The sequence below is a fragment of the Peromyscus eremicus genome, chromosome 1 (genome assembly GCF_949786415.1).
Source record: "Peromyscus eremicus chromosome 1, PerEre_H2_v1, whole genome shotgun sequence".
Taxonomy (NCBI): domain Eukaryota; kingdom Metazoa; phylum Chordata; class Mammalia; order Rodentia; family Cricetidae; genus Peromyscus; species Peromyscus eremicus.
In genome coordinates this window covers 16,908,437-16,925,777 of record NC_081416.1, presented here as the reverse complement: position 1 = coordinate 16,925,777, position 17,341 = coordinate 16,908,437, and the positions used below count along the sequence as shown (strand labels likewise).

At 41.4% G+C, this 17,341-nt stretch overlaps 1 protein-coding gene across 16 annotated transcripts in view; it reads left to right on the top strand.

Moving 5' to 3' along the window:
- Window positions 1–17,341, top strand: part of Btrc (beta-transducin repeat containing E3 ubiquitin protein ligase) — a 177,950-nt gene that overhangs the window by 3,735 nt on the left and 156,874 nt on the right. The gene's annotated exons all lie outside the window — the stretch shown is intronic.

Genomic DNA, 17,341 nt, shown 5'->3' with positions numbered 1-17,341 from the left:
TCAACATGGAATGGAATACTGTCATGAATTTACTTATTATCACATTTACTGTTATTAATGCTACTACTAATTTCAAGTAGACCATTCATACAAGGTTTAGACTTAAAGCTTGCCCTAGGATACTTGGAAGAAGTAGTGTAAACTGATTAACTTCTGAAAGCAGATAGGTGAGAAGAAAGCAGTAGTTTGTATGAGACAGTCTGTGTGCTGATGTCTCATCTAGCTTTAGCAGGTCCTTAGGAACCTTTCTTTGGCCAGTAAAAGTATAAAACTCCAGAAATGATAAGGACTGGAAGAGGGCTTGAGCTGCAGAGTGAAAATGATGGACAGGAGCTAGGCCACATGGACATTGAGGACTGTGTGGGGGAATAAAAAGATATACTAAGGAATAAATTGGTACTTAGTTTAAAAAATCGGATAAATGGATTCTTTTCCAGCCAGTCCCAAGATCAAGTGGGGAAAAATAATTTTAAGACATTTTGTTTTAAATAAAGAGACAATAACCAAAATAGCATAAAAAGGCAGACATTGCTGAGTATGACACATACCTGTATTCCTTACATGTCGGAGGCAGAGACATCATGAGGTTGAGGCTAGGCTTACAGTTCAGATAGGGCTCAAAGCCTGCTTTTCCCTGTACAAGCCTTAAGTATGGTGGCTTGTGCTCCAAGGAGGAGTATTGCAGGAAATAGGAGATAGAAACTGCCCAGTCCTCTTGTGCTAGATTTGAAGTTCAAGATAAGAAAACAGAAAAAAGGAAAGCTTAATAATGTCATTATGGTTGAGTCCAGTCAAGGCTAATCTAAAATCAGGGCTGGTGGGGATGCGGAGTGGACTTCTACCTGTTGATGTGAAGACTAGCATCAATGAACAGGAAGGAAAGAATTCCTGGGGGCTATCTTCTGCCGTCTGCTGCCTTAAATGCTATTCTAGGTGGTTGTCCAGGCTCCGTGTGCTGAGGGGATCAGCTGAGTTTATGGATAATAATACAGAGTGCTTGGGAGGAGTCTTTGAAATGAACTTCTCAAGAAGCTAGGAGGCTCTCCTGCATCAGTTGCTGCAACGATAGTGTAGTAGGAATGATCCTGGATAGGATTTAGTAGCCTTATTTTGTGTGTGTGCCTGAGATCAGCCCCACGTGGTCAGTCTCAGGAGCTATCCATTTTGTCTTTCTCTGGAGCATGGGGCTCACCTAGCCTAGTAGGTGAGGATGAGTGGCTTTGGGTGTGTGTGGGGGAAGGGAACCCTTCTGGTGCCACCTCCCCCGTCCTGAGATTCCAAGCTTGAACGGAACCACTGTGCCCAGTCCTCAGGCTTACACAGCAGTCACTGTTACCCACTCAGCTGTCTTCCCAGCCTCAGCCTTTCTTACTTACTTGAGAAACAGATTTTTAAAATATCGAAAGATAAATTGTATTTGGGTTTTTGTTTTGTTTGAGACAGGTGCTTACTGTCTTGCTCAGGTGGCCTGGAACTCACAATATAGCTCAGGTTGGCCTTAAGCCCAAGTGATCTTCCTTGCCTCCACTTCCTGAGTGTTGGTATTATATTGTGTGCTACCATGCATGCCAAATAAATCTCCATTTTTTTTTCTTCTGGTGTTTTTTGAGACAGTGTTTCTCTGTGTAGCCCTAGCTGTCCTGGAACTTGCTCTGTAGACCTGGCTGGCCTTGAACTCAGAGATTCACCTGCCTCTGCCTCTGAGTGCTGGGATCACCACCCGGCAAATCTCAAGAATTTCTACAATGAATTTTCTTTAAATTGGTGAAATTAATTGCTGACTGAGTGGTTTACATTTGAAACCAGCTCTGTTTGGCAGTTTCTCTGCATCTGTTTCCTATTATGGCTTATTTGTTTACTGAGACAGGATCTCCGTGTATTGTCCAGAATGTTCTCAAGTTCTTGGACTCAAGTGATCCTGCTTCAGTGTCTTAGATGGAGCTTTAGGCATTTGGGACCTTGCCTACCTTCAGGATATGAAATTATAACATTGTTTGTTTGTTTGTTTGTTTGTTTGACAGAATCTCATGTAATCCAGGCTGTCCTTGAGCTGTCTTTGTAGACCAGGATGACCTTGAATTGGTCTTTTTTCTTTTTTTTAATTTTTATTGTTCTGTGTGTTTTTCATATCATGTATCTTGTTCCTGTTCATTCCCCATCCCTTCACATCTGCCCTTCACTCCTGCACCCCTCCCAAATAAAATAAAATTCAAGAGAAAAAAAGGAAAAAAATGAAATGAGTAAAATTAAAAAAAAAAAAAAAAGGGGGTGGGGTGGGGTGCGGGGAAAGGAATTAATCCCAGTACTTGGGAAGCAGGGGCAGGCTGATCTCGGTGAGTTTGTGGCCAGCCTGGTCTACAAAGTGAGTTCTAGGACAGCCAGGACTGTTACACAGAGAAACCCTGTCTGGAAAAACAAAAAAACAAAATAAAACAACTCATCTTGGAAGCTGCAGTGTGACCCAACAAGTCACATGAATTGGCCTTTTTTTTCCTCCACTTTTCCAGAGCTGAGATTACATATGATCACCACATTTGGGGTTTAATGATAAGTCTTTGTGCTAATTTCCTAAGTTTGTATTCGTAATAGATGTTTATAATAAATTAGTGAAAGTGAATTATTAAGTCGCACTTGGTGGTTCAGGCTGGGGTGAATGTAGGTTTTTCAGGAAGCTGAGGCAGGAGAATCTAAGATAGGAGGACAGTTTGGATTACAGAGTGAGTTCAGGCCAGTGTAGAGAACTTAGAGAGATCTTGTCTCAAAATAAAAACTCCAAAGATGGGTTGCATAGAGCACTTGTCTAACATGTCAGGTCCTGAGTTTACTCACTGGTGCCTGAAGACAGTGAAGAGAAAAAAGTGAATTATTAAATATAAAATAAAAATGTTATTTTGAGCCGGGCAGAGAGAGCCAGGCAGATCTGTGAGTTCAAGGCCAGTCTGGTGTATAGAGCAAGATCCAGGACAGGCACCAAAACTATGCAGAGCAACCCTGTCTCGAACAACCCCCCCCCAAAAAAAGTTATTTTGAATAGTTATTAGGAATTTTTTCATTGCCAAATCATTCAACTTTCAGAAGAGACCACTTGTCAGTTCTGTGTTTAACTGAAGGGAAGGGAGCAGCTAAGAGTCTTTTTCTGCTAAAGGGAGACAGGACATTATGCAAAATCTTGGTCATATGTGAATAAAACCTTTTTGTCAGTGGTACTCCAGCAAAAGTCTGAGTATGAAGAAGGAAATATCTTTGTGCTTTTGGGATATGGCTCAAGGCAGATAGCTTGCTTAGCATGTAGAAAGCTCTGGGTTTGATACCTAACTCTGTAAAAACAACAACAGGTCCCCTAAAGTCTGTGATACCAAAGTACTTTACAATCTTATCTGTTTTCTAGGGATACTGTATTTAGCACAGAAGTCCTTTCTACATATGAGAATCTGTTGAAGGTGAAATAGAAAATGTTTACTGAAGTTTTAACAACTAAGTTTTACTAATAGCTAAGTCAGTGAAAAGAAATATAAAAACTAGAGCTGAGTCCCCAGGACCCAAACAAGACTTCCTTATTCTAACAGGTCAGTTTTGGCATCCTAAATCAGGCAGTGGAGGCTCCGAAGTCTGTGAGAAAGGTGCCAACCAGTTTTCCCTGCTGGCCACCCTGTACTTTTGGGATCTCTGGGTAGAGGAGCCTGATGCATATTCCCTTTCACTTCACAAAGCCCAGTAGAGAACATCTTTACACATGGCTCAGATAACAAAAGTAACATAGGTAATTGAATTCATGTTGAACTAAGAATATGGTTGATCTCTGAGGCACTATCATCTTAGTATATTATTTCACTTCATTCTCCCAATAACCCAGTGAGGCAGATTCAATACTATTATTTCTGTCATTTTTCACACAAGGAAACTGATTCCAAAGAGATTAAATAACTTGTTCAAAGTACTGTGATGACAAGAAATCCAGGATCAAATCTAGGCAACCTGACTCAGAGACCTCAGAGACCCTCACAGTGTACTTGTGTGTGTGCAGAGGCCAGAGGAGGACTATTATCATTCTTTACCTTCTTCCTGTTAAACAGGTCTCTTTGAACCTAGAGCTTGCCATTTTTCATTTAGGCTGTCAGTCCAAGTCCGAACAATTCTCTTACCTCTGTTCTACCCCAGAACTGGGATTCTGAGGTGGTACAGCCATGCCTGACTGGAGTTACAGGCAGTTGTGAGCTGTCCTGTGTCTGGGAACCAAATTCTTGTCCTCTATGAGAGCAGTACCCACCCCCGACCCCGTAGACTGAGTCTTGACATTTATTACTTTAAAAAGCTCCATATTTATTTCCCTTTCTGACTCTTTGCTTGTGCCCTCAACACTTTCACAGCACTTTTCTGCTCCTCAGTAAGGAAAGCCCCTTGATCCTATCATGGACACAGCACACATAGGCCCTGCTGACGTGCTTGTTTTAGACAATCTCATAAGAACTTTAGGTCTTACAGCAGGAACCCCTGGAAGTCTGCTTGGGCACACACTGCATGCAGATTTTGGTGCTTTGCCAACCTTCTTGGTATAAAGGTAGACAATCCTATTGACAAGAGTTCAAGACAGTCTAGTTTTGTTAGAGGTGGTATTATAGGAAAACCTACTATGGACTATCTGAGTGTCTCTAAGCACCTTTTCCAGAAGAACACTGTACATGCTCTTAACCACTGAGCCATCTCTTTTAGTCCACTTTGCATGTTTTCTTGTTGGTTAGGTGGTAGCCTGAGTGGAATAGTTACTATCTGGACTTACAGGTGTGTTTTCTGATCATTTGAATTACCAATGAGAATCTGAAACATTACAGTTGACACGGTGTCTGTCATCTTAGCGCTTGCTATGATTCTTTTTCCTTTGAAACAAGGTCTCATGTGTATCTCAGGATAGCTTTAGACTTGCTGCCGAGGATGACCTTGCAGTTCTGATCCTACTGCCTCTACCTTCTGAGTGATAGAGTCATGTAGACGAATTTCTAAACGGTCTTATTTAATAAAAAACACGGAGCCAGATATAGGGGTGAAAGCCTTAGCAATCAGGGAAATAGGAATAACCACCAACCAACCTTACCTCTCCAGCTCTGCAGCTACCAAAAGTGAGTTACTTCCTGTCTACCCGTGCCTTTATTGCCTTGCTGTTCTGCCCTCTCATGTTCTGGCTCTTAGCCCATGTACCTCCCTTCCTTGTCACTGCCTGTCTGTAAAGACCTCCAAGTCTGTGGTTGGTACTGGGATTAAAGGCGTATGTCTTAACACTTGGCTTGTTCCCTAGTGTGTCCTTGAACACACAGAGACTCCGCTTGCCAAGTGATCGGGTTAAGGGTATGTGCTACCACTGCCTGACTCCTCTGATCTCCAGGCAAACTTTATTTATTAACATACAAATAAAATATCACCATAGAGTGAGTCATAGGCATGTGCCACTATGCACACTTTAAAAAGTACTGAGATCAGCCGGGCGGTGGTGGCGCACGCCTTTAATCCCAGCACTCGGGAGGCAGAGCCAGGCGGATCTCTGTGAGTTCGAGGCCAGCCTGGGCTACCAAGTGAGTTCCAGGAGAGGCACAAAGCTACACAGAGAAACCCTATCTCGAAAAACCAAAAAAAAAAAAAAAAAAAAAAAAAAAAAAGTACTGAGATCAAACCCAGGCTTTTGTCACCCTAGGCAAACACTCTAGCAACTACTACATCCCCAGCTCCAGTTACTGCTATTTAATAAAAAATATGTTTAACATGCAATAGATGTTACCATAAACTTGTGAGCTTTTGGGAGGGGTTCTTATTTGGTCTAGATGGGCTTAATTGGGTGACTGCATATTTTGGGATTCAGAAGGAAGAGGCAAGGACTTCCTAGAGAAAGCTCTTCTCAGTCATAACAATGGCAATGAGCTTAGTTGATCAAGTGCCTTTCAATCATGGCTTGTATATAATAACTGCTAAATATTGACCAAAGCCAGGCACATGATAGACGTAAATAGAGTGGAGGAAGGAATAATTTGCACAGTAATCTACTATATTAAGAATATGTTTCTTCCTTCTGATCATTTTAAATTGTTTTTTCTTTTTGTAATTCTTGGGGATTTAACCTAGGGCCTCATGCATGCTAGGCAAATGCTCACCATTGAATTAGAGCCCCAGCATTTTAAAAGATGTATTATTTTGTGTGTGTGCCTGAGTGTATTTATGTGCACCACTTGTTTGCAGTTCTTGTGGAGACCAAAGAAGGTGTTGTATTCCCTGGAACTGGAGATGAAGGCAGTTGTGAGCCACCTGACATGGGTGCTGGGGACTGAATCTGAGTCCTCTGGAAGAGCAGCAAGTTTCGGTTGTTTGTTTGTTTGTTTGTTTGTTTGTTTTGTTTTATTGTTTGTTTTTTAATTAAGCCATCTCTCCAGCCTCTTGGTATCTTTATTTAGTTTTTAAGTTTTACTTTTCTCTCTCTCAGTCAGTCATTCTGTCTGTCTGTCTGTCTGTCTGTCTCTTTCTCCAGTGCTAGAACTCAAACCTAGGCACTTATATGCATTAGATAAGTGCTCCACCACTGAGCTACATCTTCAGCTCTGATATTTAGATTTAAGATTTTTTAAGTCCTCCTTTTTCCTCTCCCCCTTTCCCCTTTTCCTTAGATTTGGCAGCAAGGACCTTTACCCACTGAGCTATCTTGCTGTTTATTTTTATTTTTTAAGGTGTTGTATAACCCAGGCTAACCTTAAACTGAATTTATGGTTGAGAATGTCCTTGAACTCTTTTTTTTTTTTTTTTTTTTGAGGGGGATTTCAAGACCAGGGATTCCCTGTGTAGCCATGGCTGTCCTGGAACTTGCTCTGTAGACCAGGCTGGCCTTGAACTCAGAGATCTACCTGCTTCTGCCTCCCTAGTGCTGGGATTAAAGGCAAGAGCTGCCACTGCCCAGCTGTCCTTGAACTCTTGATCCTCCTGAGTCTCAAAAGTGCTGAGATTTCGGGCATGTGGCTTCTGCTGCCCTTCTTCCCTCCCTCCTTCCCTCCTCCCTTCCTTCCTTTTTCTTTCTGTGTGTGTGTATATGTGTGCATGAGAGGGTGCGTTGAGAGGAGGGGATCAGATTTAGGAATGTGTATATATTAGGCAAATGTTCTACCACCAAGCCATATCCCTTAGCTTTTCTCTTGCTCTCTCTTTTTCTCTTTAAAAAATAATTTTATGAGTATAGCAGAATATCATTAGGAATCACTTCATTGATTTTTTTTTTCTCTGCATATATGTTATGGCTGTTAGCTTGGTGTTTTTGTGGGACTCCTAACAGTGGGAGTGGTTGTATCTCTGACTCTGGCCTGCTCTTGGGACCCTTTTCCTCCTATTGGGTTGCCTTGTTCAGCCTCGATATGAGGGCTGTGCCTTGTTTTATCCTGTGTGGCTGTCATCTCTTGGAGGATTGCTCTTTTCTGAAGAGGAAACGGAGTGGATCTGGGGAAGAGCTGGGAGGAGTGGGGGGAGGGGAATCTGGTCAGGATGTATTGTATGAGAGAAGAATCCACTTTCTTTTCCCAGTTTTTTGAGACAGGGTTTCTTTGTGTAGCCCTGGCTGTTCTGGAACTCCTTGAACTCACAGAGATTCACCTGTTTCTGCCTCCTGAGTGCTGGGATTAAAGGTTTGCGCCACCACTGACAGGCTGAGGATCTATTTTCAATAAAAGTAAAATAATAAAAAATTTATTTGAGAACATGCATGCTACCCTTTTCTTTCCAAACTTTGTTTGTTTGTTTGTTTTTTCTTTTTCAAAAGACTGTCTTTCATTATGTAAGCCTTGGTTGGCTTGAGTTGACAGATTGAACTTCCTCTGCATCCTGGGTGCTGGGATTAAAGGCTTTTGCCCACCATGCTTGGCCAGACTGTCTTGGTGTGTGATCCAGGCTAGCCTAGAACTCACTATGTAGCCAAGGCTGGCCCTGAACTTTCCATCTTGCTTTCAGTGTCTAGGTGCTTGGATTATAGGTGTGTAACTCCAGGCCTGGTTTCTGTTTCCCATTTCCTTTCCCAGTGTTCCAGTTGTTGTACATTCTTGGAATAATCACTGACATAGTGGGGTCCACACCCCACCCCACCTCCACAGGGTTTCTCTGTGTAGCTCTGGTTGTCTTGGAACTCTGTAGAGCCTGCCTCTTCCTCAGGAGTGCTGGGATTAAAGGTGTGCGCCACCACCCGGTGTTTTCACTGTAGCTAGTCTAGTGGGTGGATGGTCGGTCCTGTTGGACTGTTCAGTCGCTCTTCCTTAGATGTAAATAAGCACCTTTCTAGGTTCATTGGCTGTTTAGTGAAGTGTCTGTTTAAGTCTTGGGCTTTTTTTTTTTTTCCTGTTGGATTGTTCGCTTTTGTCTTAACAGATTTGTTCTGTTTTTGCAAAATACAAATCCTTTGTCATATTTTTGGTATTTTTTAGGAACAGAACATTTTGTTTTCAGGTTTTTCATTTGAGGGATCAATAAATATCAGAAGATTTTTGTACTGCCTACAGAGTTCATAAGTCAGCAGTTTTTCTGTTTCTACGTATTCATATGTAAAAAGAGTGAGTAATGGGGAGTATAGCTTTGCAGTAGAAGAGCATTTGCCTTTTATGAGTGATACCTTAGGTTCTGTCCCTCACAGCAAAATAAATAACTAAACAATAAGTAAAAGAATGACCACCATTAGCTCTATCATTTTAAAAAGAAAAAAAATTTTTTTTTTCTCCAGACAGGGTTTCTCCGTAGCTTTGGAGCCTGTCCCTGGACTAGCTCTGTAGACCACGCTGGCCTTGAACTCACAAAAGAAAATATTTTAATGGCCCTTCCCCCAAATATGAAGGCTATAACCACAGAACAAAGGAAAGTGTAAACATTTTTCAATTAGGTAATGCCCATCTTCACACTGAAGCAGGCAGAGATATCCAATTCTTTTTCTTCCTTTTTAAAATTTTATTTAGGTTACTAATCATTTGACTTTTAGGTAGGGCGTTTGTCCTAGACTCTAGATTTCATTCATTTACAAGGGTCCTCAAATATATACAAGGGAGCCCCAGTGGGTAAAAAGCACTTGATATGTAAGGTTGATGACCTGAGTTCAGTTTCCCATCCCTGGAACCCATGTGGTGATATATTGTGTACCCTAATAAACTTATCTGGGGATCAGAGGACAGAGCTAGCCACTAGATTAAACATAGAGGCCAGACAGTGGTGGCACACACCCTTAATCCTGTCACTTGGGAGGTAGAGATCTGTTTGGATCTCTGAGTTCAAGGCCACACTGGGAACAGCGTCAGGTAGTGGTGGCACATGCCTTTCTTGAATCCCAGCACTTGAGATCCCATGTCTTTGCTTAGAAAGCACACACGCCTTTAATCCCAGGAAGTGACATGACTGGGTGGGGAATGGTGTGAGGAGGTGAACGGTATATAAGGCGGGAGGAGTCAGTAACTAAGCAGCAGTTCAACTGAGACCCTCAGGGGTGAGGACTCAGAGGCTTTCAGTCTGAGGATTTGTGGAAACAGGATCGGCTGAGGAATTGGTGTACAAACCCATGTTAAAAATCTGGATGTGAAAAAAAAAATCTGGATGTAGTGGCCCCATCTGTAATTCCAGCACTCATGGTGAGATGGGAGTACTGAGCTTGGCAGAAATGAAAGACCCTGCCTTAGCAAGATGTAAGGAGAGGAGGACTTCTGACCTCCACATGTTCACCAGGTCATGAGTGCCCACGCAGACATGCACACACGCGCGCGCACACACACAGAGTAATAATAAAAAAGAATTAAAATATGTATGAGGGAAGCAGAAGAGGTTAGAATGGTGCTTCATGAACATTCCACCTGCGTGGCTTAGAAGATGAGGGAGAGAGCCCTGAGCCAGAGAATATGAGATTTAGAAGCTGTAATATGGGCAGGTGAAGGCCTCTGGAATGGAATGGGATATGGCTCCAGGAATACCTGTCTTTCAGGCTACTCAGACCCATTTCAGATGTCTGCCTACAGAAGTAAGCTACTAAGTATGTGGTATTTATTCTATCAGCCAATCTTTTCCTTTTTTTTTTTTTTTAATTTATTTATTTATTATATATACAATGTTCTGCCTACATGTGTCCTTGCAGGCCAGAAGAGGGCACCAGATCTCACCATAGGTGGTTGTGAGCCACCATGTGGTTGCTGGGAATTGAACTCAGGACCTTTGGAAGAGCAGTCAGTGCTCTTAACCTCTGAGCCATCTCTCCAACCCCGCCAATCTTTTCCAATAGAAGATAGTTAACTTAATTGGTATGCATGTGTGCACATGTGTGATTGTGTACAATTGTGCATGTGTGTGCTTTGTTTTCCAGGGTGGGCTGGAACTCACCATCTTCCTACCTTAGCCTTTTAAGTAGTTGGAATTACAGATGTGTACTACTGTATCTAGCTTCTGTTAACATTTTAAGTGAGTTTCAGTTACATGTCATTTCTTCCTGAAACATGGAGAGCGAATTGTTTCCTTATTACTAAACACTGTAATATGCATTTTCTAAAAGCAAAGATATTGTATAACTCTAAACATCAAATTTAGAAATTGGGCTGGGGAGATAGCTTGGTGGATAAAAGACTATCCAGACAAACCTAACTATCTGACTTTGGGTCTACAGAACTCACATAAAAGCCAGATGCAATAGCACGAGTGTGTGTAGTCCCAGGATGCCTGGATAGGGAGATGGTAGGTAGAGATGGAGTTGCCAGCCTGGTTATGGTGGTTTCAAAGAGAATGGCCCCCAAACGGAGTGGCACTGTTAGGAGGTGTGGCTTTGTTGGAGGAAGTGTCACTGTGGAGGAGGGCTTTGAGGTCTCACATATCCTCAAACCATGCCCAGTGTCTCAGACCACTTCAGCACCATGCCTGCCTGCATGCCATCAGGTTTCCTGCCTTGGTAATAATGGACTAAACCTCTGAAACTGTAAGCCATACAATTAAATGTTTTCTTTTCTTTCTTCTTTTTTTTTTTTTAGATTTATTTATTTATTATGTATACAGTGCTGTGTCTGCATGGCCAGAAGAGGGTGCCAGATCTCATTACAGGTGGTTGTGAGCCACCATGTGGTTGCTAGGATTTGAACTCAGAACCTCTGGAAGAACAGTCAGTGCTCTTAACCTCTGAGCCATCTCTCCAGCCCCTTAAATGTTTTCTTTTAAGAGTTGCCATAGGCCGGGCGGTGGTGGCGCACACCTTTAATCCCAGCACTCGGGAGGCAGAGCCAGGTGGATCTCTGTGAGTTCGAGGCCAGCCTGGGCTACCAAGTGAGTTCCAGGAGAGGCGCAAAGCTACACAGAGAAACCCTATCTCGAAAAACCAAAAAAAAAAAAAAAAAAAAGAGTTGCCATAGTCGTGGTGTTTCTTCACAGCAATAGAAACCCTAACTAAGACACTGGTGTTTCCAGCAGTAAACAACAAGAGACCCTATCTTGAGCAAGATGGAGGGTGAGGCCTGATACCCAGAATTGTGCTTTGAACCCCACATAAGCCATGACACACACACACACACACACACACACACAGGGACCCATACACAGATATATATCATGCACATTTAAGAAGTTGGAAATGAACATGATGTAGTACAGATACAGATTTGGTCTTCAGACCTTATTCATACTCTGCCCATTCCAGTAATGGGCTTTATAACAAAAAGTTCCAATCCAACCAAGTATGATGATACACAGCTTTTGTTTTTCAAGCCAGGGTTTCTTTGTATAGCCCTGGCTGTCCTGGAACTCTGTAGACCAGGCTGGTCACAAATTCAGAATTCCCTTGCCTTTGCCACTTTAATCCTGTCTGTGACATCTAGCTTAATTGTGCACACCTTTTTTTGGCGGGGGAGGTGTTGAGACAGGGTTTCTCTGTGTAGCTTTGGAGCCTGTCCTGGAACTCACTGTGTAGACCAGGCTGGCCTTGAACCCACACAGATCCATCTGCCTCTACTTCCCAAGTGCCGGGATTAAAGGTGTGTGCCACCACCGCCCGGTTTGGTGCTCACCTTTTAATCCAGCCCTCAGGAGGCTAAAGCAGGAGGACTGCAGGTTTGCGGTCAGAGGTTATCTTGGGGTATATCTAGTGGGTTTGAGATCATTCTGAGCTACAAAGTGAGGCCCATTTCCCACCCTCTGAACAAAGAAAGACTGAGTAAAATCGTTCTCACTTTTTAGTCTCTTTCAGTATGGAAATGATTCCTTAGCTTTTCTTTGACATGACTATGGTACTTTTGAAAGTGATGGGCTAAGCTGGGTATGGTGGTTTACACCTTTAATCCCAGCATTCAAGATGCTCAGACAGGTGAATTGTTGCAAATTTAAGACCAGTGTATGATACATATTAATTCTAGCCCAGCCTAGGCTAAAGAATGAAGTACACACACGCAAGCATGCACACACGCACACACCCCATTGTCTGGAAATGTGTATGAGTGGGTACACACATAGCAATTGGAGGAGGGTGTCAGTTATTCTTCTTTATCACTGTCTTATTCTTTTGAGGTAGAATCTCTCTCTGAATCTGAATCTCCCTTTTTTGCCTATGCTGACAGCCAGCAAGCTCCAGCAATCCTGTCTACGCACCCTGCACAGCATTAGGGCTATAGACTCCCGTGAGACCACTTTCAGTTGTTATGTGGGTGTAGAGATGATCCTAACTCAGGTTTTCTAGGTTATTTAGCAAGTGTTCATAACTACTGAGCCATCTCTTCAGCCTAAGACTTTATCTTAAAAAGCAAAGAGCCAGGTGTAGTGGTATATGCCTGTAATCCCAGCATTTGGCAGGAGGACCAAGAGTTCAAGGCTAACCTTGGCTACATAGTGATTCCAGTGTGCCAGCCTATGCTACATGAGACCCCATTTCAAAACACAACACAAACCAAAACCAACAAACACCTCCCTCGAAAGAAAACAAACTGAACAAGGAAAAACTTGGTTTCAGTTACATGATCAGTGTGCTGAAGTTTCAAACATTACTCCTAATGTTGTTACAGAAGAACATTAGCTTACTGTTCCTGCCCATTGATGTATTTTCCACTAGAAGATATAGATAGAGCCTAGAAGGTATGCTGGCAGAGTAGCCCACTCCTAATCTCATGCTAATGTCTGCATTTGTCTTTTAGAGAAGATGAGGAAGCAATTCTTAGTCCCCCAAAGTACCTATTGTCACTACTACATCTGTCGTGCCCTAGTCTCTTCCTGAGGTCTCACTTACTTCCCACCAACAGCTCCAGCTTTCCTCACATGCGCCAGCTCTTGCCTAGAACTGAGATTTGTTTTTCTATTTGTTTGTTTTTTTTTTGAGATAGCATCACCTGTAGCTCAAGCTGGCCTTGACTTGCAGTGTAGCCAAACTTGATATATAGCTGAGGATGACATTGAACTCCTGGTCCTCTCCCTTCCAAATATTGAGATTATAGATATGTACCACCACATTGGGTTTAGGACAGCTATCTTTTTAATTTTCCGGAGCTGAGGACCGAACCCAGGGTCTTGTGCTTGCTAGGCAAGCACTCTACCACTGAGCTAAATCCCCAACCCCTAGGACAGCTATCTTAACACTGTTAAGTTTTATAATCCATGAAATAGTCATATTTATTTATTTATTTATTTTTTTTTTTGAGACAAGATCTCTCTCTAGCCCTGGCTGTCCTAGAATTCCCTATGTAGACCAGGCTGGCCTCAAACTCAAAGAGGTTCCCGTGCCCCTGCCTCTGGAGTGCTGGGTTCAAAGTAGAAAGGTGTGCATCACTGTGCTCCTAGACTTTATGCAATTTCGTTATTTTAATTTGAGACATGGTCTTGGTAGTAGCTGGGCTGGCCTCAAGCTCACTGTCCTATCTCAGCCTCCCAGATGGTGGGATTACAGGTGTGTGTCACCACACCTGGCATGCAAATATTTTTAAAGAATTTATGTTATGGAATGTTCGTGATCTTTCGAGGATGTGTAAGGTAAACTTGAGACTTGTATATGGAGTTTCAATATGGAAAGCCATGACACTGAGGATGAGAGAAAGCCACTGAAGTTTTTTCGTAGTGCCTTTGGTTCTTAGTTTGAGTATTTGTGGCTCTATATGTGTTTATTTTAAGAGTTTCCATAGGTGGTCAGGTTGGCTTTGAGCTCACAGCAGTCCTGCCTCATTGTTGAGTGCTGGAATCAGGCATATGTTTCCATGCCCATTTTACAATGGTGATCTTGAGCAAGATGGCCGATATCTACCCATTTCCTGTCCTGGTCGTGCAGGGCATGACCTTGAAAAACTTGCTTATTTGGGGAACTAATTCAGAAAGTTGAGGCAGCCTTTCTCTTGAGTAATATACTTTTTTGGCTTCCACCTCATCTCCCTTTTGTGTAACTCATCCCAAGCAGCAGTTTCTATGATAGAGAGCAAAACTAAGTGATGTGTAATTAAATGTTTAGTGTTTATTTTAGTTGTTATTAGCTTGAGGTTAAGCTTGTTTAATGAGTGAAGATGGAAGAATTATGCTTTGTACAGTCTGAGTGCATGCTTGCTGTCATTGGTGTTACTCCCATTTTATGAAGCTGGTGCATAATTTCCTTTTTAAATGATTGCAGAGTTTTACAGTTACTGAGTCTGTTTTGATGGTGTTCCTTATGTCAGTCCTTTCTTTGCTACCAAGTCTCAGTTAGGAAATAGCCTCCTCATTATGACTTGTTTCCATGGGAGAATAGAAACCACTCTGAAGCAGTTTTCAGTAGTATATTGCTGTAGAAATAGATTGTCAAGTGGTGGTATTCATGCTTAGCTTTTGTGTAATTTTGAAAAGGTGACTTAAGTAGAACATTTGGTGTATCTTTTTCAAATTGGAGTTAATTATAATGACAGTTAATTATGAGCTGCTTTTTACTCTCTTAGAATGTTGTCCAACTGTAACAAATTTGGCACAGTTTGAGTTAAAAACAGACAATTTAAAAGTCAAATGAATCAATTGAAAAGCATCCTGCTTCTTCAAATTCAGTCTCTAACAGCTTTTTTCTTTTTCTTTTCTTTCTTTAAAAAAATTAATTTTTTTTTTTTTAACCTTTAGCCATTTCCAGACATGATTTAGAAAACCACAACACACAGGGTATGATGGTGCACACTTTTAATCCCAGTGCCCAGGAGACAGAAGGATCTATATGTAGCAAGTTCCAGGCTGTCTAGAGCTATAAAGTGAGATCCTGTCTCAACAAGAACAACAATGGGTATGGGGGTGAGGCAAGGAAGGGAAAGAAGAAACTGCAGTGGAGTAGTCTTGGAGTAGAAACTTTTTATATAGGTATTTGTATCACCTTTGACTTTGTGATGTCTTCTAAATATGATCTTTTAAAAAATTATTTTATTTTTATATCGTGTGCATTGATACTTTGTCTGCATGTGTGAAGGTGTCTGATCCCCTGGAACTGGAGTTATAGTTGTGAGGCACCATGTGGGTGCTGGGAATTGAACCCAGTGCTCCTAACTGCTGAGCCATCTCTCTATCCCCTAAATACAATCTTTTTACCTGACACAAACTTCATCAACAAACTGTCTAATCCTGGTTATATTCATATGTGGTCATCTAAAAAGTATGTTTTATAGTCATGGCTTATGTGAATCTTGCCAGCTAGACCAGCCTGTCTCTGCTTGCCTGGCAGTTTTCTTATCTCTACTCTGCCTTCCAAACCCTGGGTTTAAAAGTACACACTACCACACCTGCCCTAAAATGGATTAGAGGTTTTGTTGTTTGTTCGTTTGTTTTTTGAAGTCAGGGTCTTATGTAGCTCTGATTGTGCTGGAATTCACTATGTAGACCAAAGCTGGCCTTGAACTCACAGAAATTCTCCTGCCTCTGCCTCCCCAGTGCTGGGATTAAAGGTGTGTGTCACTATACCTGTCTATATTAGAGGTATTCTTAAATGTATCTTGACAGTACCTCATAGAGAAAATACTCAATCTTTTGACAATATTTATATTTAAAAAGAACTAGAAATGATAGAAATGAGGCTTACCTCATTTAGACATGCTAGTCTTTTTTCTTCAATATTGGGATGAGAACCCAGAGCTGTGCTCATTAGGCCTGTGCTCCAGCACTAAGCTAAATCTCTAGCCCTCAGACCTGTTCTCCTTCAGTGTATCTTTAAACTGTAGGTTCAGTACATAAGAATTCTGTCAAGTCAACTGAAACATGGATCCAGATACATTATAGATTATACGATGGAAGCCTGAATAAGACACGTATTTTTTTCCTCAAAGAAGCTTCTTTAAATGGTTCTGTTAAGTGTAGGAATGTTCTGATGATTATCTTTTTAATTAAAATGAGAAATCTTTGTTTAAAGTGGCATTCGTTTTTTTACAGCCTGTTACAGTCTCTGTAACAATCATTTCTTAAGTCTGAACGTTTTATTTCCAGGAATCCATTTATATAAAACTATGTTTAGACTTAATTAAGGAACGATTCTTACAAAGCTTGTAAATAGCCAGGAAAAAAGGGACCCAAAATCAAACTGACATTCACATTTAACAAAATGACTGTTACAAGGTATGTAATAAGCTATAAAAATACAATAAAGCCCTTTTTATAAGAGTTCATATTTTTTGATCCTTGTTTTCAAAGGTATTTAAGAAAAATATCAAAGCTCCATCCACACAGTGATGATGGTGTTGAGTGGACCAGTCAGTGATAACTTCTTTGGCTTATTCCTGACAATGCAGAAGTCCTACCTGTCTTGTTCATGCTTTCTTTGAAATACCTGTGACTGGGCTAATGTAAATTTATAATGTAAAATTTACATTGTGCTATAGTGAAACAAGACCTGGTTCCCAGGTTCTACTTTCTAGACATCAACAATGAATAAGTTGCTTAACTGCTTTGAGTCTCATTTCCTTATCTGGAAAGCACTGATATGATCACCTACTTTTGTGTCAAAGAGCTGTTATGAGGATAAAGGGAAATTTTAAGAATGAAAGTATTTTGGAAATTATAAAAGCATCTTAAGTAATGTTTTCCATAAAGATGGACTTGATATTTCGGCTTCCCCCTCCCCCAATTGTTTTAAGCTAAGACATTCATGTAGGCTGGTTGTAGATTTGTGTAGTAAAGCTGGTAATGAACAGTTCTTCCTGTCTCTCCCTCCCAAGTACTGAAGCTACAGACATGTGCTACCATGCCTGGCTTTTACATTCACTTTTGACTTAACAGCATTTACAGTTTATAATGGAATTAGCTCCACTGTAGCTTCAGAGAGAATCTGAATTATTATTTCCTTTCATCCTTTTGTTTTTGGAGACAACCTAGGCTGGCTTAGAATTCAGTATGTGTATAACACAGCTACCTTCAAACT